Here is a 23,660-nt window from a genome sequence, read left to right as displayed (position 1 = left end):
ACTAACACATGTAATGATGACCATGGTTCTCCATCACTTTTCTAGTACTGGCTGTGCCATCATGAAATCGTGACTATCATGGGCGGCATTAGCGAGACTTTTCCCACTATTTGCCATTGCTGGCTGGGCCATCTTAGAATCATCGACATTTTGGGCCATGTTAGGCAGAGTTCCCTCATTGTTTGCCAGATATGGTTATGCCATTCTAGAAAGCTGTCGATATTGGCCTAGCTTTGTCATCACTCATCCAGTGTTAAAAGTACACTGGCAAACGCTGGTCAACCTTCTGCCATCTGCTGAAACGACATGGCAACGTTCAATATTGCCACAACAGAGAGACAGTTTATTATTTTTCGAACTCGTAAAAACTGACTTAAGCACTCTATAGGGGCTTTGAGACCTGTATAGGACTGTTTCATCTCAATTTCACTATAACTGGCATGCATACTTGGCCAAAGTAGATGTGTTATGTTGATCCTTGAGATGAAAACATGTTCCTGGAGAGCATTATAGCATTTCAGCAGTATTAAAGTAGTCACGCTGTGCTATTACCCTACTAACACAACTGCAATTCTATCGTAATACCCATCCCAAGCAGCACATCGAAAATGGCCCGGAACTGGTCGAATACCGGAAAAATTGGCTCAAATAAAGGCCTATAAATGTACCTAACTGGGGCACTACCCGATCCAGTCTTTGAGCCAGTTCACCCCACTGGCTTTCCTATCAGCAGCCAGTAATGGCATTCAAGGTTATTGATTGACATGAATGGCATTCCTTGGCTATTTAATATTAGTCATCCAAGATTCCTTATTGGCGTATATATTATAGCCAGCCGGCCCAATCCAACGGCTATTCAATAATTCTCGCCCTAGCTTATCCACTCTTTGTTCATCACAGGCATCCAGCGACACTCGCTGGCTACCTACTATAGCCGACCAAAGCTAATGCATTGGTTTTCACCAACGCATCCAACAACTACTCACTACCTACTGAATATTTCCCACCCAAGTTCACCCGCCGGTTGTTCACCGCACGCATCCAGGTACACTCACTTGCAGTCCCATTAGTCGTTCCCCAACATTGCTTACTTTGCATTCTGTGCTTCGCACTGCCGAATGCATCTATGACGAATGTTTCATTTTCGCAACCATTGTCTTTGCAATGAGTTGGTAAGTGCCACATTCTGTTGTTACATGCATTGAAAATGAGCAAACCAGCAATAAAGTTTAATATCTGAAAATTTATTAAAAACATAACAAAGAGCCGCAAGTCTAGGTGGGCAATTGAGGCTGCGTGAAAGCGATTAATTAGTCCTGCAGGGTCTCATCAGGGCTGGACCGCTTCGTCAAAGGCTCCGCTGCCGTAGCAGGCCCCGGGTTCGAAGGAGCGGCTGCATTGAGCGCTGGCCCAGCTGCTATCCCATCCGGCTAGCACCTTAGCTATAGTATTCGACACTTCGAATGGCACTCAAACCAAACGAAGTTCTAAGGTGATTCACAATTTTCAAACGCATTCGGAAGCATTCCAGGCGCATTCGATCGCTGTATAGCAATGGTAATAGAGTAACAATTATAATAGAGAGAGACGGGCTAGTTGGTGACTATTAGCAGAATGCATCTTGAAACCACGCAAAACAGACAAGGGACGAGAAAGAAACTAACAGGACAGAGCGCTGAACTTCAACTGGTTTATTACAACAGTGCGTCACATTTAAACAGTCATCGTAATCACATTGTAACATGACAAACAATCATCACGTAACCATTGTGCGCATTCGTGTACGGAACATCATGCGATCTAGATATGAATACTCTTTATCAGACAGGTTTGCCGAGGTTTTGCTGACACACTAGCCGGATTCCTTCTTGATACAGTAGGCCTCGTACACTTCTCTGCTTAGTTTAAACCCGAACTTGTTCAGGAAGTGGTATCGCGGAACCGAGGCGTGCAACAACAGCAGTGGCGACAATGGTCGGCCACATGCCCACCCCCCGCCAATGCGCCTACTCCTGCGTGGTGCTCCTGGCACAAAGCATAAGTTTCCAGCTAAAAATGCTGACCAGTGCTGGCTTCCTTGTGGAGTTAATCACCTCTGTGCTAGAGGTCCTTGCCAGTGAAGCCAGGGGCGTACCTGAGCACCGCCGCAGGGAAAAAGCGCAACGCAAGAGACCCGTTGTCATCCCATACTACCACCGGATCTCGCATCGCTTGAAAAAAGTGGCTCAGAAGGGCGACGTGCGGTTGTTTTCACCGCACCCCAAAAACTGGTCGGCCTATGCAACGAGGTGCAGGGAAAGCACAAGGAAGAATGCGGTATCAAGCACGCAGAAAGATTTGTCCCGTGCAAAAGGGGGGTCGTTTACCGTATACTTCTGTCCTGTGGCAGAAGCTACATCGGACAAACTGGACGTTGTATAAACGTCAGGCTTCAGGAGCACCACGCAGTAGTAGGCGCATTGGCGGGGGGAGGGCATGTGGCCGAACGTTATCGCCACTGCCGTGGTTGCACGCCTCAGTTCCGCAATACCACTATCTTGAACAAACTAAGCAGAGAAGTCTACGAGGCCTACTCTATCAAGAAGGAATCCGGCTCGTGTGTAAGAAAAACTTCGGTAAACCTGTCTGACAAAGAGTATTCATATCTAGATTGCGTTATGTCCCGTACACGCCTGCGCACAATGATTACGTGATGATCGTTTGTCATGTTACAATGTGATTACGATGACTGTATAAATGTGACGCACTGTTGTAATAAACCAGTTGAAGTTCCGTGCTCTGTCCTGTTAGTTTCTTCCTCGTCCCTGGTCTTTTTTGCGTGGTTTCAAGATGCATTCTACGTATAGCAATGGTGATGCTGCCGTCGTGTTTTGTTATGTCCGTTCGCTGATTTTGAGCGATAGAACGACGCGGCGACAACTTCGGGGGTAGCCAGTGGGCTGTGCATACTCCGGCACAGAGGAACCGGCTTGTCACAGAAGACCAACGAGGACACCATCCAGACCAACCACTAGATATCCATTGAATTATTTCGTTAATACTGGGAAACTAAAAGCGGCTGCGACTAGCCACATAATTCCTTTTAAAAGGTGCCGTAAATATCGAAATTAACAAATGCGTGCTGTCATGACCCAGTGTTAATAATGCGTGTAATTATGTACTGCTTAGCCGAGCCGCTAATCAATAAAATATATTCTTTTTTTTTTAGAAGACCACAGACAGAGCTCACGCTGTTCGCTTTGTGCGATTTCTGGGCATAATAACCCGCCTGTTTGTAATAGAATTTATGTATTTGAACGCGTTTTTGCACACTGTGCATAGGCGAGTGTCTGAAAACCAGTCTAAACGTGCATTCTTCTAAAAAAAATTAAAGATACTTTCATCTCATATAATTTTTACATTAAAAAGCACTTTATTGCTTCACTCTAGAGAATTCCCTGCCACACTGAGCAGCGAGTGCCATACTTAATGGCGATCCTATAGCAAACGTAATAACTTAGTGCAGGTGCATTCGTTAAACCGACTTTGTGCGCAATTATAACAACGCCGAGAAACGAAGTAGTGGCGTCATAATTTACAAGTTGCACACGCCGCATCACAAACGCGCGCTGTCACGCGCTGAGAGATTCCTTAGCTTCCGTTTTTTTTTTTTGTACGTCGTTCCCTGTGACGGCGCCTTTCTTTTTGTTTTCCGGCTTGCTTTTTCCTTCCTTTCCACCAAATCGTAATGTTGCAAATTGTTGTTTTTGGTGCATTTTATTGTTGTATAGCACAAGTTGCATTGAGGGCTATAGCACTTGATCACGTATTTGCTTATTTTCTTTGCAAATTATTTTGTTTTCTTTAGAACGTTACCATTATTGATGAAAAGCTTCGTAAATAGTTGCGAATCACAAATAAATACATTTTTGTTTATTTTTACTTTTTAGCGTATATTTTCCACACCAACGAAAAATTGATAGATTCTTAGACGACAAGCGAAAAATGAAAAATGAAAAGCGAATAATCTACTGAAACATGATTTTTGAAAAATGATGCATACTAACCTCGCTTATTCGACACTTGTCCCGTGCATAATACTATGAAAGGGTGGCAATTTGCTTGCATAATATTTTATTTATTATTTTATATTTTTTGTTACTATATACTAACATTTGCAGCCATACGGCGCCAACACACTAACACACGATACGCGAGTTTCTGATGCTGGTATGGCGAAATCCATCTCGAAGCTCTACGTTTTTCGCTTAAAAGTTTTCAATCGCCGCACATGCTGCTTTTCCTGCGGCTTTTCAACAATACTTTGACACTTCCGTGTTTCCCATACCATTGTCTCTTATACATATTGCCTTGTGAACTGCCCATGACCCATTCTCCTAGAGTTCCAAACCCATTTCACATGTTTCGATCCCCGCCCCCTCTCTCTCTCTTCGAAGTCACGTATCTCCGTAACTGTTCTCCCGGCCATTGCGTTTTCCAGCTAGCGCGCTGACCCCTCCCCCGCGAAGTGCATTTTGACTTTCTTATGTTACTCACTTTCTCCTAGCTGTTTCCCCGTGCGAAGCTATGCGCTTCGCTGTTCATGCTTTCGTGCCCCCCCCCCCCCCCCCCCCCACCTCAAGATCTTATTTTCTGCACCTTTCAGCTGGAAACTTTTTCTCGCGACCACAAAAGCTCTCTAAAGGATAATGACTTCGCCCGGCGGTCACCCCACCATTGCCCCCTGCCACTCATCACAGTGCGATGTATCACCACGACACATCCATGACTGGACATCCATGACTGGGTCTTGCCTTGGTTGGCACGACGGTGCCCAACCACACGAAGTGTGCGACGAAAAAGCATGCACACTCGAACTGGCACCGTTCGTAGTATGCGCAAGCGAAAAACCACATCTTAAACTATATGAGAGCTTCGACGCGGTTTTCTATCCTGGGCTGCTATATCTTATTTGTAAGTATTACAATTATTTTATCTTGAGGTACGTTCGGAAATGAATGTGTTTTTGAGAGTAAATGTTGCTTTGACTAAACGCGGCTTTATTTTATCAGGCAGAAAAAGAGAACGATACAACGCACGAGGTCGACTTCTGTTTAACTACTCTCATTGCGAAATGTCTGGCTTGGCGTCGTGCGCAGTGCAAATCTGCCCGAATGATAAGAACTTTATTCTTCGTCTTCGGTGCGATGAATTCACCAAACATTCACTACTTTGTCGAACAGCGGTTCTGAATTCATGTGACCTCACATCCGACTGATTCACGAATAGGTTCGTCATGTACTGTTTATGCAGGATAGGAGTCACAACTGCTTAGTGTTTCACTGCAGACCAGTCGGTAAAAATATGTGTAATACTTCCGTACTGTTTCTCTTTGACTTCCACATTTCAAGTTGAAATAGAAAATGCGCAATTTCTGGTTAAAGTTTTTGCCCAAGTTTTCTCTGAATGTAAAAAAAGGCATTACTCTGGAATCTCAGACGAGTGTTTCTGTGTGGTTTTGAAGTCACTTTTGAATCCCACATTACATGCATTCGAAGCGAATAAGATAAACAGTTTGAATAAAGACACGAAACAAAGGTGTCCTGGGTTTTTCCGTCCAGCGTTTTTATTTTTAATCCCATCCACAAAAAACAAATTTTGTTCAAAACTTGTTTTGACGTCTATGTTGGGACATGCTACAAACTGTGCATCTATACCTGAATAAAAAATAAGCTCTCAATTTAGAGATACGTAGTTATGATAACAAAACAAAATAATACATTAATTTCCTTTCAAAATCACATGACTTTGTTTTCGGTATATTGAATATCTTTACTGGCAGTGCGACACGGCGCATTAAACTAAATATCAGCCATTTGGTACAAGGCAAATTAAATTTTTACACTTTGTGCAATTAATACGCGGTTAGTTACAAATTATCCTGTAAAATGTGCTGCGACTGTCTTCAAGCAAACTGTGCCTCACAAAATTCGGTGTTATTTAATTTTTTCTATTTATGTCCTGTGACGGCCATATTTAGGCTCATCATGACATCATGCATCTCTTTCCAGGCTCGACTCATCGTGTGGTCATCGTCCAAGTACGAGGAATTTGAATGCAGTGCAAGAGTCCTCTTCCAAGAGGAGTGAAACCATTACTTCCGATATGACTGATCAGTTCACCGGAGGACAGCTTCGTTAAGCACTCTAAGGATGTCTTAGCTGTGGCACAGCAGCTTGCCAAGCTGCGCTGTCACACCTGAATCATCGGCACCCAGCAAACTTGATAATAAGAGCCTCTGCCACCATGCTCTTGGGTCCTCATTCCCTTAAATTCCCAGGATGGTTGTTAGCAGCACGAGCCATCTTGCATGCGCTAGAAGCGTAATTCTTGTAACTCGACGCAATAAACCGTTTTTTCCTGATGTCTCAGGCACCCTTATTTATGAATATATACTATGTTGAATGGCACATCCACAGTTCCACACATTGGTCACTGGGTTGTAGTGTTGGATGGGCCAATTTTCGAAAGCAGGATGCCACTGTTTGAAAGCTAGATATCATTACAGCGCCAAAAGACAGTCTCTCTGCCGTGCACTTGAGCATCTAGACCTGCGCCCACTGACGGAAATGAAGATTCTCGGCCACTGGCCGAGGCGGTCGTCGGCGGTGAAGGCCTCCAAGGCACTGCTCCGTTTTTTGAGGACTTCTGGCCTGCACGATAGGCTGTGAATTCACTGAACGCTGTGAGTTTGCATAGTGCCTTTAATTGCTTGTCCCCGTGCAGGATAGCAAACCGGCTATTCTTCTGGTTATCCTCCCTGTCTCCTCCTCCTCCTTCCCCTCCTGGATATTATTGTTTGATATCTGGATACGACAGTGTTTGAAAGCTGGATACCAATGTTCGAAAGCTGGATGCCAGTGTTCGAAAGCTGGAAAGCCAGTCGAAGGCCTTTACTGGCCCATGTAGCGTAGCGAACGCCGGGTCTGCGATAGCCCATTGATCTGCCAAACGTTAGCCCTGAACTGACCTGAAAGCGAGGACAATATGTAAAAGTGGTAGCGCTTTGCCTAAATGCCAAGTAGGACTGCCGTTTATGCCAATTTTGAAAATGATCGCCCGGCGTTCGCCCAGTGCTGCTGAGCTGCCTAGGACGGCTGTCCAAGCTTCTGCTTTCGGGGGCATTTGTGTATCATCATCATCATCATTAGCCTGACTACACCCACTGCAGGGTAAAGACATCGCCCCTATTTCGCCAAGTAACCCTGTGCATTGCCAGCTGCGACTACTGTATCCCCGCGAACTCCTTAATCTCATCTGGCTACCTAACCTTCGGCCGACCCCTGCTGCACTTTCCTTCTCTTGGAATCCACTCCGTTACCCTTAAGGACCTGTGGTTATTTTGCTTTCGCATTGCATGCCCTGCCCAAGCCCAATTCTTCGCCTTGATTTAGACTAGCATGTCATTAGGACGCCTTTGCTCCTTCACCCACTCTGCCCCCTTGCGGTCTCTTAACGTTACACCTCCCTCTTCCATAGTGGCAGGCGGAAGAGCACAGAATGCGAAAGATTGAAGGTCAATGGTTCGAATCCCATGCGTGGAATGTGGTACTTTTTCTCCTGCTTTGTAATCAATTATCCTTAAAATAATAGTCGTATTATTATCCCACTGATGAGCACCGCAAATTTTAAAAAAATCCCCTGTGTCCATGGTTTTGGTGACTGTTAGATTCCATCATGTGATTGCAGTTAGCTTCACGAACGTCGATACGCTGCTATATTCTGTCAGCTTACAGGGCGTTGTTTTTATATATTTGTAAAATAAGTTATTCATTTATTAACACCCTCTTTTACACTGCGAAGTTTGCTTCATTTTTACTTTCAGGTATGTCACATATGTCTCGTAATATAGAATTAAATTAAACTTGGTGCTAGATGAACGAAAGGCACATACCCGAATAAACTACGCGACAACACAAAGAAGGACTAAACAAGTAAGGGGCGGTACAAGCGAAATTGTCGTCCAGCACCTGGGTTGACAGGTGCTCCTAAAGAAAATCCGCAATAAAACACCACCACGATTCTCTTTCTGTCAAAATGTAGCGCAAGAAAACGTCCGGTCTGTGAGTTTTTGTTGAAAAGCGAAAACCCATAAACCAATACTTGTTTATTCCTTGTCTTTGTTGTAGGGCAGCTAAGATTTATTCAGTCATGAGCCAGTACCAACTTGTCCAACTTTCTGCTGCATTACAGAAAAGTGCATAAAGGAGCCACTCACGATGATAAGTCTGAAAATTGTGGTAATTTTTTAGGTTTCAGTATTAACATTAGCATAGCTAATCTGACGACCTGAGTACTTTCGCCACTTCCAATTCAATTCCGATTACTTAAACAAAAGTTCATCTAATTCCGGATACGGCATGCGTAGTTATAGTAGCAGTTGTTGGGTATGAAGCATTTTACCAAAGAAGTTCCTTAGAAGCGGGCGGTGTGAGCAGCGATTTCACTGTTTTTCTAAAAATTATATAAAATGGCGAACTACCAGAACGCAGCAGCCCAGCTAGCCGCTTGTCGCCATTGGCAGTCGCCGGCAAAACTGTTCATAAGGAGTTCATGCTCGAAAGGCACGAAGCTGTTAAGTGGCAACTGTGGGGCCGCAGAGGCAGGCTATTGTTCAAACAGTACATCTCTTAACGCGCGTGTTCCAAAGTTTAGCTCGGTGTCGATGTCCCGTCAAAAAATGACGTGGCGAACACGGCCGATAGGGATATATTCCGTCCTTAAGCACACTTGCTGATGATTTTATTTTTATAGCAGGAGGCTGACGTGCGATATTATCGCGGCACTCGCTGCTTATGCCTGCTGACGTTGAGATGGCAAAGGCGAGTAAGAGCATGCGAGTTTAAATGAGTTGCATGCGTTCGGACATTTAGGAGGAGGTATTAGATACCAGCAAAGGATAAATCATACCACAATTCTTGTGAAAATAGGCTCTAAATGTTGCCGTCGCTTTGTTCCGGATCCAGAAGATTCGCAGTGCTTCGAATCCTCCAGTGCCGACCGTTACAGCCCAAAGAGATGTTATGAAATGATGAGCCACTGTGCATTGTGGGAAGCTCCAGAATCGGTTTGCCCGTCGTTTTATTTTTCGTTCCGCGTCTCCGTGGGCGCTATGCTAACGGCTTTCCATCACGCTCGAGCGATTCGTCTGCTACTTGCCCTTCTTGCACTTGCAATCCGCAATCGATCTTGGCACATTTGAGCAGACTCCTTGGCATCCTGTTCCTCTTCCGTAGCACGTCGAGCATTGACCGTCGCAGTCCTTGTGCATATCGCATGCCTGCAAAACAACAGAAGCCCGGTGGCAAATCATTCCAGATATTAACCTAGGAATTTAAGAGATGAAAAAAAATGTAAAGCACTTCAGCTAGCAAAGCAAGAAGCAAAACACGTAGCTTCAGTGCTCACCGTCATCGCCCAAGCAGTAACCACGCCTCTACACCGCATCTCGGAGCGTCTTCTTGAGGTATGCTGTATACCTTCAAGGCTTCCTGAATGTGCCTGCTCTCTCGAAAAGCCGCCATATTTCGATTACTCAGCTTGCCGCACTTCATCTTCAATTGTCAAATGAGGAACATCTTTCCCTTCGGGCAGCTAATCAATTGTCATGTTCCCCAGGCCCTTGTGATGTATTTGCTCAACTTTAACGTCACGACTACGATAAAAAGTTGCAGTAAAATCGATTGGAGCTCATCCATGCAAGCCCCTATCCTGCCATCCGCTGTGATAAAGTGTTTTCCTTAGCGCCTCCAACCAGACTGAAGAGGCTGCAGTTATCAACATATGTTCGTGTACCACGTTGGAAGTTGAAGATACAACGGCAGGGGAATATAACTTCGTATCAACGATACCTGAAGGAGACGAACACGGCGACAAACAGAGGACCAACAGTGAAGAATAAGAGTTTGAGAACGAAAGTGGTAATAAGTTGGTCTGAGAGCCACAAAGCCCCACGCATCTCCATAACAAATTGTGTTGCCAATTTAAATCAGGAAATGATAAAAAAGATGCGGAAGAAAGAAGCGTTTGGTAAACTTAAGGCGAACCGAAGGATGCCAGCAGTCTAGGAAACCTTGCAACCTCTCTTCGCACAATACGCCATAACATAAAACACGAAGGAATGATAACTGATTGTCAGTTCAGATGGTAAAGTACATGCTATTTAGTGCGATAAATACCCGAGGACAAAAGGCAGCTGGGAAGAGGAGGTTTTTTTACGCCCTGGGTAGTTCACGGCAGCGCACGTTCTCTTTGACTTAGTCTAATACTGGTAACTTTGTTTATATTTAATATTTTGTGCTTAATTTGAAGAATAAGAAATGGTGTGCACCGAACAAAGACGCCTATTTCATATACTCTTCTTTAAAGCAATATAAAACTTAATTTCATGCCTTAAATAAATGCATATGGAAATCCATACTGCGTCTGATCGTACGACCAAGTGTACAGAAATTGTTATACTTAGGGAACGAATCAGAACTTAATATTCATGTTTTATTTATTACAGAACCGGTATAAACCATGATATGAACATCTGAAATGCGGGGAATCTATATAAAGCTATGTATAACATCTTAGCTTCGAAGAAAGTTTTTAAGCCTCGCTAACGGATTAGAGATTCAATCTTCTGCTGTCAACCAACGTGTTTGGACCCATAGATTGCGTGGAGATGCATTTTGTATGAGGAACATCTAACTTTTTGAATTAAAGTGCCTATTCATAACAAGGAGTCGTACTGTGCGCAATTTTTCCGGCAGAACTGGGAATTCCGCCATCCGGAACACGTAATATCACCTGTTGGGAGAAATGCTTGGCGAGCTGGTTTTACTTCGCCGCAATGTAACAGCGTGAAAAACAACCGACGAAGAAGGAGTCAAGACATCCCAGCTATGACTAAGGTATGAATTCGTTATTCAGAAACTGCAGTGTATATAGGACGGAGCAAAACAATCTTACGCAGAAAACACTTCCGGTAGGTAAAAAGCTGAAAATAAGACGCTGATTACATTGAAGCATAACATTTGCACATGCCCCAGCCATTCAAGCAACACACAAGGGGAAGCATGGCACAACGCAAACTAGGAGTAAACATGTTAAGTCTTGTAAGCATAAACTGCACGAGCGAAATCTCAATTTTAAGGGGGTTCACTGAAGGCTTTCCAGCGCACGTTTTTTTTTTGTCTTCTAGGAGTAAAAAATGCTTGAACCACTTCTTGCGACACTTGGTTCGGGTTCCTGAACACTATTCGCGTGTTTTCAAATCTGGTGACAACTCCTGCTATGCGATCAGTGTAGAGAGACATTAGAGCAAGGTGGATTGCACGGAGAATCTCGATAGTCTTTCAGACGTGTAATAACAAAACCCTGGTCTTACACCAGAAAAGAGGAATTTGATTAAATACATCTGCTCTGTGTGGCATGAAAGCCACTAAGACGAATACTGCACCCGCTCCTGGTGTCAATTTCCACTGTCGTAAACCATTTCCTCACCGCTGGACATATCTTTTCAGCTTATCGTCTGCTTTCGAAACGACTTTAGCCCATGCTTATCATCAATCTTCTTCAAACAGTGTGAAACCCCCCCGAACGTATGTGACTCCGCGATCCTTTTCTACAATCCATCACAGTTCTCTGAAAGGGCCTCTTTTTGCATTTTCTTGATGATTCTTTTGCAGATTCGCCCCAAGGTCAAGCTTCCTCCAGCTTCCCCAACCAGCTTAATTTGCAGTTTTGATGCAGCCTACATCGTTTGAGGAACGATTTAGCAATTGACGCCTTAAGGCACGTAGGCGCTCTTTCATGAGCGGTCATTGCCACCCATACTTCATGGTTTGCTCTCAGATGTTATCTGATTTTTAACAGTTTATTCCTTTGCCTACTCGACTGGACGTGTCTAATTAAGGGGGAAGGGAGCCAGAATTGGTGATGATATTGCCTCTTTGGCCACGTGCGGCTCTTTTTTACGAATTAGAATTTATTAACCTCGACCCAATAATCAAACAGCCATGAACACTTACTTTATTCTCATTGCAAGACGTGTATCCGCTTGGCACTCTAATATCCGGACACGCTAACAGTCTGAAAAAGGAAAGGAAGTCAGTGGCCATCCATGAGTCGATGTTTTGAAATGGTGTAAAATACAATGAAACCACGATATACAGGAACCCGAAAAGGCTCTCAAAATAGTTCAATGTACTCATAATTCGGTATACAAAATATGGCAATAGTTGGTCCTATATGTAGCCTGGAAGCAAGAATACATTGCATCCCCTCTATCTGTCCTTACTGTGACGAGGCGCCCGCCGGCGTCCTGGCAAGTGCACCGCTCCCTAGGCGTTGCTAGGCCTAACCTGCTCTGAATCAAAGCCGCTTTGAATATTGCATTGGTACTAGCGAATGACCATCTCAGTATGTCTTATCCTATTGTCAGTTCATTATTAATGGGCTAACTTCTTAAATTATCGTGCGGTTTTTTCGGCAACGCCTCCGGCAGTGATTCACGCCAGGGGAAGGCCGCCACTTGGTTTAGCTAGGTTTGCTTCGGTGTATGGCAGTGAAGTAGCCTGGAAAATGGATACATGAGCCCAAATGCTTCCCTCAAGCAAAGCTGAGATTCCCCTGTCATGCGGTCTCATAGCGTCAGCGTTGTCAGCATGTGCTTAAGGCCGCGGAGTCATCCCACCTTCACAGATTTTTTTTAGATAACTTAAATTTAGGCGCCCGTCATATCACCTGCCATTAAACCCCACGATCACAGAAAGCCAAAAGCGATAAGTGCACATTACGTTAAAGGCCACAGGAAATGTCTGGTGCGCCGTGCACTATGTCTAATGGTACGATAATTGGGAGTTCGATAAACAATAACTATAGCCTGTATTATGCGTATTTTGAAGGGGATTGGCTGACTAACTCATATAAACTATAATTCAAGGCTCCAACCCTTCCAAGCTCGCCAGAACCTCGGAAGTGTTTTTAAACAACGCTATAGCCAGCAAACCTGACAATGAAGGTGTACTCCACTGGACACGTTACAAGAAATTCTACCAGAAGACAACCAAAGATGAACAACCACCTGATCCACAATTGCCCTATGCTCGCACTGGAGACAAGCCGTTCCCAGTATTGCGCACCTAGTGTGTCATTGTGAGTACTTTGCCATACAGACAAGTAAACGCGAACCGCAGCACTACTGTCGTAGGATCACTTGCCGTTTCCTAAGAGTAGCCCGGATGACGCATTTACGAGGTCATGGAGGTTCGCCTTAAAGGGCTAGCTCTATTTGATGACGTGTGGAAACCAATACATCGAGTTGCTACTATGCTAGAGAACTAGACCTCGCCGTCTCATTGTTATTTTCCTCCCTCGCATTGCAGCGCCCCTGGGCCTTCCTTTTGTCAATAAATGTATTCTTTCTTTCATGTATCCGGTATCGATTTTTCCAGGCTCGGCTGTGCAAGGTATACGAAGAAATCGAAGTATATTCTCATGTAGTAATAGGGAGGGCTTGGTTTTAACGCACGGAGAACCGAACAAAGGTTCGTTGCAGTTTTTAGACACGAAATTTAGGCGCCCGTTATATGTGCTGCCATTAAACGCCACTATCACAAAAAGAGTTGCTTCCCTATGATTCGGCTCATTCCAAGACTGTGAAGAGAGGTGTAAGCTCGGTAGACCCTACAGTCAGCTCAGACTAATTTTGTCAGACAGTCTAGATTTCACAATCTGGTTGAAACGGTGCTTTCAAACGGCTTCTTTTGCACGGCTATCTCGGCGGTGGTGAGTCTTCAAAAACAGACAATATTAGAAAACGCGGCAGCAGGAATAAGCGGGCGCTTGGAAATACAAAACCCATGGACGTGCCTATATCCACAAACTGGCGCGCCGTATGCTGAAAAGGGCAAATAGGCACGGCATCCCTGTGGTTTTTTTTCAACACCACGGATGCTTACCGTATATTGACCAAACCACGTGGCCAAGGACCTCGACACAGCAAATTTCTAGGCTAGTTGGTTCATAATGCACAGATTGTGCCTCTTTGTCTTGTCCTGCGTGAGTTTCGTTGGTTCCACTAACCAAAAAGCTCGACACCGTGAATGCGGAATGAACCGTGCGAAAACGTTTGTGAAATATCCCACTTCGTTCGTCCACCAAGTTCCGCTGAATTGTGAACGGATCTACATAGGCCAGACGGGCCACTGTGGCATTCCTCGCTCAAGGGACATTCGCATCGATCCAAAATGAAGAAAACGCACACTTGACCGTGCCTTGCACTACATTCAAAGGTTGCAAGCCACAACTTGAGGCTGTCAAAATTATAAGCCTAAACAGGAGCAGAGTAGCATGTTAGTTCTTGGAGGCGTACCACATCAAGAGAACTGTTGACGGTTGCATGAGTGAAGCGTGAGAGTCCTTTCATAAGCTGGGGAGCAAATTTCTGCAGCATTTTGAATGACATGCGCAGAGTCTTGTCTCTCTATTCCTCTTTTTGAGGCGTTTTTATCAGTCCTGATATAAATTTTTACTACGAAAGCAATAAAATAAGTCGAATATTTGTGCTCGTCCCTACGCCCCTTCCTTCGTTGAATGTCTTTATGTTTGCGCACTTGGCTTTTATTACATGAGATGACATGGAAGAGCGGCGTTGTAGCTAAGGTGAAGATAGCCGTTCCGCGTTCTCCTTTTTTATCCTTGACATCTACGCTCTTATGGAAAGGGAAAAAAATACCGTCTCATACCGTCCGTAAGGCGAGCAGTGAAAATATCCCTGAAAGATTACGAAACGCATTCTGAGCAAAAAGAAATAATACATTCGTTGGAGGAGGAGCCGTAAGTAATTCTTGCTAAATAGAAATACACCGCAGTAAAATCACCATCGTGTGCCTTAACTTCGTAATCCGTGGTTGTTGGCCCAAGAATGTCGCAGACAGCGTGGTTGTTTGAACTTTCACCCAGGATTTTGGCGGGGAATATTTTTTAAACACTGCAAAGTATTCCGAGCTCAAAGCCTTGTCTCGTTATTGCCTAGGCGTGCTGTAAATATAAAAGGCCTCTGGAGTCATCTTGTCTAAGTGCGCCGTGTGAATGCGCTTCGCTACAGCTGATTTCTTTTTATAGCTGAAGTTGCGCAAATAAAACCATAAGCTTGAATTCATCCATTATGTAGTTTTCCTCTTGCTTTCGAGAAAAATATTCCTTAAGAATGGTTATGTGCAATTTAAACTAATAATGAGAATGTGCCCATTGCACGTGAAAAGAGGAATGTAGGTGCTTCGGACTTCCACTTACCCTGCAATGAGAAGGTGCACCACTAAGAGAACACAATGGGAACGATTTAGTGAATGGGTCATGGTGAGTCCTTATCGTATTTTCTCGAGATCCGTGTGACGTAAACCTGGAACAGAAGTGCCATTTTAAAACTTCACGCAGCCCGAGGACATCTCAAGGATACACCGCGCTGAAATCGCAACTCGAAATTTAGTTCCATGTGAATGCAAACGTAACTCCTATCTCCGCTTGCCATTCTTTTGCAGGAAACGCCTTGCCTAGGTGAAGAATTCTTAATGTGCAGACATGAAGAACATCTATTGCTGCTGACTATAAGCACATGCCCATAGCTGAGAAACGACCATCGCTTGCTGGCGTTTTGCATTTTCGCCCGAAGCATCACAGAATTCTATATTTCCTGAATAACTTTAGTTGTGCAGGTAGAACGTAATAAAAAAAAACAGAAAACAGATGGAAGTTCCTACAGCAGGGCTTTTTTCGCCTCGAACGTGCATCTGCCTCCAGTTGATAAAAAAAGTTGGTTTTGCAGCGGACCTTCGGAGCTATCTACAACATGAAATGACTTGCATTCCAAAAAATGGTGCTCGATAGGTGACAAGGTGTTAATTTTCGTCAGAAGAAAATAAGCTTTACAAGTTATAAATTGCACTTGACTAGCTAAGTCCATTTAAAAAAGGAGCGGGTCTTTCACCAAGCAACCCTGGTTCATATATTGCCTGGACGCAGGGACCGTACCAACGTTTTCTACTAGATTTCATCAAATCAGCTAGACTTTTTCAATTAATTTAATCACTACTACATCTTTCATGACACTTTCGCTTATCATTGATGCCCTGAGGCAAAAAATCTCGCTTAAAAACAAGAAGCTACCGCCACATTGAAAGTTCTTTTTGCAGTGACCCATCATATTAAATGCCTTTTAGTAATTGCATTGTCCGAGTCACACGGAAAGAAACTAATAGATTTGGTGCACAAAATTGTGAAGATTAACTCGCGACTAGGAAATCGCATTATTATTTTGCGAGACAGCTTGTTGCAGTGCGTAGAACCATGTTTTGAGAGGGCCGCCTAATGTTCCTTTAGAATTATTGTGAGACAGGACGGAGCAAGCTTTATTCACACCCGCAAGAATCGCGGACACTGCTCCGAAGACGAAGGTGAGCGGCGATGATGAATACATGTATGTACAGATGAGGACGACGGTCGCACGATGCTGATGAGTATGATGAAGCGAAGAATAGATGAAGGCGAAGGTTGCGCACTGTGCTTAAATTATAGGTTTGAGCATTCACGGGTTTTTATAGTTTGAAGGTAACTAGTCTAAACAGCGTTAGTTATTAGAGCAAGGCCAATAATTCCGTTGTTCAGAGCCTAGCCAAGTAGTCCCTTGCGTGTATGCAAAGTTCTCTTGCGTGCATGTGCCTAGAATGAGCGCTTCTCAAGGTCATCCTCGACGCCGCACCGCCTAGCGCGAGTGCTCCGTCCCGCGGCACTGCCCGCACACCGCTGTCTTCTACTTAACACTAATATTAGCAGAGGTTCTGATCCCAGCAAAATCGACTTTTGCGTGTCCGCTAAAAAAAAGACACAAAATTTAATCAATCATCATATATGTTCCTCAGTTCAGTCGTTCATGCATGAAAAATTTGTAAAACCAGTCGCCAACAACGAATAAGATCCTGCTGCTGCCGTGAATGAAATGTAAATATAGCCTGTCATTTTTATAGAGATGAGTTTTTTTAAAAAAAGCGAGGAATCTGCATATGCTCGAGCGTTGCACCATTTTGAGATATCTTTCTATCCGAATATGGAAGTGAGCTTCCTGCCCACATTTAATTAGGAACTTTTTAGAAATAATTGCCTCTCATCTAGCATATTTAAATTATTCCAGGCAGCTCTTCTCTTTTTCTCGAAGAGGCTGTCGCCGAAATTTTAACGTTTTTTTCTGTATCTTTATCAAAATACGTTTCGAAACATGGGCTTTTTCAGCAGTCATTTATAAGTTTTCTAAATTAGACCGTTGCCGCGAATGTCCTGTCCTTAATAGTGGCCCAGTGTGGGCCACTTCCATGAATCGATATGGTTGCCTGACTCTGCCAGCCTTACTACCGCTGATTACTTCAATTCCTGCAGATAAAGCAGCCATGCTGTACGTCACCTCCGCGTTGTTTTATTCTCCACCTCCCTGGAGGTGCGCATGAAGTGGCGCTCTGACTATCAAGGCATCGCCGACAAGTCAGCGCACAGCCTGGAAACCAGTGGCCAGAGCAACCCTTGTCACAGCTGAAGCACTGGGCCACTGCCTTGCCGGTGGTACTCGATACGCACCATGGCAACTTCCAACGTTTGCGCGACAAAGACGGCAAGCTTCCGGCGGAGCGGGCCACGCCACCGATCATTGTCTCTAATGCGGCCGGCCTCGGTCGTAGAGTCAAGATCATCAATAAGGCCCGCGCGAATATCGCGTAGGCGGCGGGTGTAAGCATAATTAGTTGATCTCTTTGGTCACTCTAGCGGGCGCGCGCATTTCCGAACGACATAAATTTTAGGCCTTGCCTGCCTCAGCAGCTGTGTTCTGCTCAAGTCAGAAAACGAAACGAGCTCTCCGGATATTGCAGCCCTCTTGTGAGTTTGTCTTGGCGCTTGCTCGAGTTACAGACCTTAACCGGCCCGAGCAGGTCACTTCTAACAAAGAGTTGGCCTGATAAAGTCAGATAACACACTGCTGAGACTCAGAGACCTTAAGCACCGGTGCGACTTAATATTTGACATAGATAGGTGCAGAATTGATTACTCAGAGATCCCGATCGGAGATACTCTATTTTGCAGCCTGTTCTCGCGGTTCCTTCCATGTCTTCGTTCATTTTTTAAAAAATATATTACTTTTTTTCGTCTGCACTGTAAGCATCCGCAAGAAAACACCGTTGAACATGAATACTGAATTCTACAGTGCTTGAAATTGAGCTCGAAATGAGCGCTGTTGGAAAAAATTACCTTCATCTTTTAAGATTTTCTTTACTTACAAAGCCAAATCAAATTGATCAAGTTCTACCCCTTCTGAGCTTCCGGCCTCTGAGTGGAGAGCTCGAAGTAGAAATTAATACGGACATCAACTAGAAGCTTGCAAGGTTTAGTATGCAGACAAGATTTTGCGATGGCACGGCCTTAGTTCTCACGACCATACAAGCATTTGTGTCTTTGTTCTTTTTTTATGTCCTACCTGTTAGCGCTGTTCAGTCTGTTTCCATCAGTGATCACATACTATCGTATGCGAGAAATTGTTCTTCCAAGCATTTATTTGCGTCATACTAATCAAGCCGATGGCATGTAATATTTCCTTTTAGTCAATGTTATTAAAGAGGGAAAAGTCGGAAAGGGAGAAGAATATTCGAATAAGTCTGATATATCCATTTTACCTACATGGGTGTAAACAATTAAACAGTCGGGTTAAACGTGCCGAAGCGGCACATAGGCTTAGAGGCACGTCGTATTGAAGAGCTCCTGACCCATTCACGTCCTCTAGGCTTCTTTAACCTACGCCGGCCCCGCACAGCATACGGGCACTTTCGTATTTTACATCGACACAAAAAACGGCGCCGCTGCAGGAATCGAATCTCGACCTATAGGACTGGTAGGCGAACGGTAACTCTACTGAGGCAATGAGGCCGGTGTATCATTTTAATGTCAAAAAAATAGCAATGCAACAAGGGACATTTAAGCTACCGTTTTGCGTTTGAATTTACCTTGTAAGATACTTTTCGGAGGGGTTGGAAGGCGGCATGGATTTTCTCTCGCTTTTTCCTGTTCTCTTTGAGTTCTTCATAGAGGTTGCTGCTCTCAACTCAAATGTGTTTTCGAGGACGTGAACGCTTTCCCAAGCTCGTTAGCTCTCTTCATACTGATTTACACTCAAATTTTGGCAAAAGGTACCAGCGTACTGTTACCTATCATCATCTCTGAGGTACAGATGGTAATCTGGCTCGCCGATTAGAGATACGTGCGTCTCGCGCAGAATGAAGACCACGTAATATTGGCTTCTTATCCAGATCGAGGGCATATTCTATGTACTGCTCTCTAAACCTCTCATCGCCTTTGAGACTATCTGCATCAGGGCACTCCTCTTGTAAACTTTCTCTGATTTTTGTCGGCTGTAGCATCACTACTTGTCATAGATTCAGGAAAAGTAACGCCATCTGTAAAACGGACAAGTGCCTCTCGACCATTCTGCATTTCAGAGAGTGGAACTTCAGATCGTTATTCGTACGGAGTGAAGCCCGACGTAAAGGCTGCTCACGGCTTGAATCTTATACTTTCAGTTTACATTTGTTGTTAACTCGACTGCGACTTCCGTGCGTGTGTATTATTGAAGGCAGTATTTTCTTGGCTCTGGCCTCTCCTGATGTCAGTGAGAATTTCGCACACTATTCCCTCCAAACATCAGTTCATGTGAGCGTATTGCTATCGTCACTGTCTCTCAAAACGACCAGGTTTCAATTCGCGTGCATGATGTCTATAAAGCACTATGTTCGTACGACGAGCTCACGAGTGAAGTTTCAAGTTTTTTCAGCATACAGACGAACACCGTTTGTTTATTTTATGCACGATTTCTTCAAATGCTTTGTTCCCATCACTTTTTTTACAACGGAGATATATAACCCTTAGTTCTCTTATAGATATTTTTTATTTTTTGGATGCAATCACTGCTGCACAGTGCAAACTATAGATGTCGCGACAAAAAGCCCGTTTATGAATTATTTGTTTGCACTCATTTCTGGAAGCACTGCTGCAAAATTCACGCCTGTATTTTGTTGCTGATATTTCATCCTACACAATAAATGCATTCATTGCTATTGGGTGGTATGCTCTGGCTAAATAAAATTGCACTGCAGCTAATTACTAAACATGGTTTTGAAAATTATGGAAACGACATTTTTCTGGAAAAAAATTTTATGATACACGACGTGTAAAATAATGAAATTGTAGACATAATTATCTAATTAAATAACACTTGCCATTAGGTTTTCTTGTACTGCAAATTTAGGCCAAGGTAAGAGTAAAAATTATAGGAACGTATAATTGTGCCACAGTTTTAGGATTTTTGTGCGGCCCCATAGCATATCATTTACCAGATATTCATAAAAAAAGTGGCAGAAAACGAAATGCGCAGCTTTAGAGGACTCGAAAAACATGGTGCAGCCTACATCCAAGACGTGCGACTATAAATAGAAACAGCCCGCAGTTATGAAAAATATGGCTCTTAAAATAACTGAAACATTTCCTAAAAGCTCAAAATGTGTTCGTACCTGTGTGTATTTCGCCAGGGAATGTGCACTCCTTATCAGTTGAATAAACGCAGTGGCTGACTCCTTTCTCCAGCCCTGCGATAGCTTCTGCATGAATTCTCCGCAATTTATATAGAGATATTGTGACATTACGTCTCATTAGGATTCGGAATCAGGCATTTAGAATCTGACGCATTATTAAACAAAAGAATGATAACATGCCTGAAATTATTTACTTAAAATAATTGATCAGCTAATAAGCTACTGCAATGTGGCTTACGGACATCATCTTACTTATTGGTTCATCACCTAGTCTATGTTAAAAGAGTGCAATATTATTTGTTTGACAAAAGTAGGCACTAATTAGGCTTATTTCACAAAAATGCTCGAAGACATACATTTCGTAAATTCCTGCTCTGTGCATTTGAGGCATCCGTCACTTTCACAGATGCAAAGAATGCACTAAAGTGGTTTCAGTCGTCTCTATCTGTGGTTGGCAGTTGCAATCATTTTTTCTTCTCGGTTCTTATAAAAAAAAACAAATATATGGCCACTTGTGCTCAGGAAAAGAAAATTTCATTAATGCGCATGCATCACATATCTTACATATGCAGTTGGAAAATCAGCACCAGGACACAGAAAAATTATTCTACACTAAAAGGCAGTAGTAGTGCACAGCACGCAAAAAGGAGAAGGACTACTGCCGTGAATGTATCTATAAAATTAGTGAAATTAACATTAGTCGGCAAAATTGCCATTGCAAGCAAGCTACTTTACCTATCTTTGGCGTAATTGCTCGAGAGAAATATTGGAGGCGCAAGATTGTTACGGTGCCTCCTTCAACAGCATACGCAAAGTATGCATTGCACCATTTCATGGCCATAATTCCTCAGACATTTCATACCACTCCCAGGCTCTTCTCCACGGATATCATACATTGTTTTGTTTTGTTCTAACTCAGTCAGTCTAATAAAAGCCTCATCATTTTTAATTATTTCGAGTTAATATTTCTGACCCCACATGTAGCTATACATAGACTTAAATTGTATAATTCTGCATTTCTGGAAAATACTTGCGGTGTGGTAAAAACATGGCACCTCGAACGGAATGCGTTTTATTCGTTTCAGCAAAACACTCAGTTGAATAATATTTTCAGCTGCGATTGTTTCTCATACGAGGGAACCGTAGTCAAGTACAGTAAAAAATAAGGAATTGTAGAGTAGAATACTCAAAGAGGTCGGCAAAGTAAACGATTTGGGTGACATGATACCAACTTTCCCAGAAATTATAATTACTCCGTGATTCATATGGTCATATTCCACTAAATATATATGCAAAGAAAAGTCCCAGTGCCTTGAAAAAATTGACGAATTCTATTTCGGTGTTGTTTAAATAAACTTGCAGGTGTGAGAAGAGTTTATCACGGCCCTGAAACCGAACTAATTTGGTTTTATTAACGCGAATTTGGAATTAATAGCTTATTGTCAGAGCACTTATTTATTGAGAAGTACTGTTGCCTAGATTTCAAGGTCACCACGTGAAATATCTGCAAAAAAAAAATTAAACAATGCTTGGCGAATCCGAAATCAAACGAAGATCGGGCGTTCGCTAAGTTGTTTTTCCCTATTTTTTCGACTATGCTTTGAGATAATATTGACGATGATTATTAATGTGCACCTTCGTTTTATCCGAGGCTCAAATTCGTTACATCCAATTTTCACTCCCAGGTGCCAAATTCCGATACCAACGTGTACATCATGAAACGGCGATTCGTTTGGTACCACCCGCATCTCTCTGGCCCTCCAAAGATCGCCCCACCATCACGGTTTCGAGGTCAGAAGGTCGCCGGTGCGAATACCTCACACAAACCAGGTTTCAACTCGACTAACAGATTTGTGCGCCGATTTGCGCCCATTTATTTACCATCACTCCGAACGCTCTGAGCCACAATTTTGTCACCAATGGCGACCTTCAAGTGGGGCCTGACTCAGCACCCGCTCAGGTGGAACGCCAGCAGAGGAGACAAACAGAAACAATCCGACGACTGTGCGCCTGGTGACATGATGGGGGCCACATTTTGCAAATTGCTGCAGCACTTTGATGACATGACCGGCCGTCACCTTGAAATCTGGCACGGAGAAGAAACGTTCGATTGCGAGTAGTAAGAACCAACACAGCGCTCTTAAAAAAAGAATGGCATCATCAGCATAAATTATATACTTTGCATTGCAATCAATACAGAGAAGTTTAATTGGCATAAAAACAATGTGACAGCGGTCCAAATACTCTGCTCCACATTCGAGAAAGAATAATGGCTTAAGCTTGGAAGATTCAGCAAGAATAGCTAGAAACCGGGATCTACGTCGCACTTATGAAGAAATTAACAAATATGCTCTGCCTCTACTTTAATAATGAACCAATTTTTGAACAATGCCAAGCGATTAAGCCTTAAGTAATAAAGAAACGGTTGATATCAAGCGGCAATTTTTCATTTTATTTTGTTTGCATTTTTTTGTTTGCATATGACGTGGGGAAATGCGGAGAAACAAAGTTTCTTGAATGCCTATGGCAAGCTTTATCTGGTATATCTTGGAGCTTGGCACATACGTAGCGTGCATCTTGAAACCGCGTAAAAAAAAAGACAAGGGACGAGGAAGAAACCCACAGGACAGAGCGCTCTGTCCTGTTGGTTTCTTCCTCGTCCCTTCTCTTTTTTTGCGCGGTTTCAAGATGCACTCTACCAATAGCCACCAACTAGCCCGTCTCTCTCTTACACATGTGTAGCTTTGTAATTTTTCAGCGATGAAAATACCGTAATGCCTTGATTTATTGTAACTGGTTCTAGAAACATTATTTCAGGCTTTCGGGCGTTGATGTGTCGGGCGGCATAGCTGCCCGCTAATAATAGACACTTTTGTTTTGCCTATACATTGAACGCTATATCTCGGCAAAATTGCATGCAGTTATTCCAGTCCTCTCACTCATCAATGTGAATTCAAGATATTATCCAGTGGACACAACGCGTGCCTCTTTTGTGCGGCTGGAGCAAGGCCC

At 43.5% G+C, this 23,660-nt stretch overlaps 1 long non-coding RNA gene across 1 annotated transcript in view; it reads right to left on the bottom strand.

Annotated features, from left to right (window-relative positions):
- Positions 1 to 9,136: 9,136 nt before the first annotated feature.
- Positions 9,137 to 23,660, bottom strand: part of LOC144123134 (uncharacterized) — a 46,617-nt gene continuing 32,093 nt past the window's right edge. The window contains exons 2-4 of the long non-coding RNA XR_013313015.1: positions 15,325 to 15,430; positions 12,057 to 12,117; positions 9,137 to 9,319 (exon numbers count right to left, since the gene is read on the bottom strand). This is a non-coding gene — a long non-coding RNA (uncharacterized LOC144123134). The remainder of the gene's footprint in view (positions 9,320 to 12,056; positions 12,118 to 15,324; positions 15,431 to 23,660) is intronic.

The sequence above is a fragment of the Amblyomma americanum genome, chromosome 3 (genome assembly GCF_052857255.1).
Source record: "Amblyomma americanum isolate KBUSLIRL-KWMA chromosome 3, ASM5285725v1, whole genome shotgun sequence".
Classification (NCBI taxonomy): Eukaryota; Metazoa; Arthropoda; class Arachnida; order Ixodida; family Ixodidae; genus Amblyomma; species Amblyomma americanum.
The sequence above is the reverse complement of the archived record's forward strand: the minus strand, read 5'-3'. Positions and strand labels throughout refer to the sequence as shown.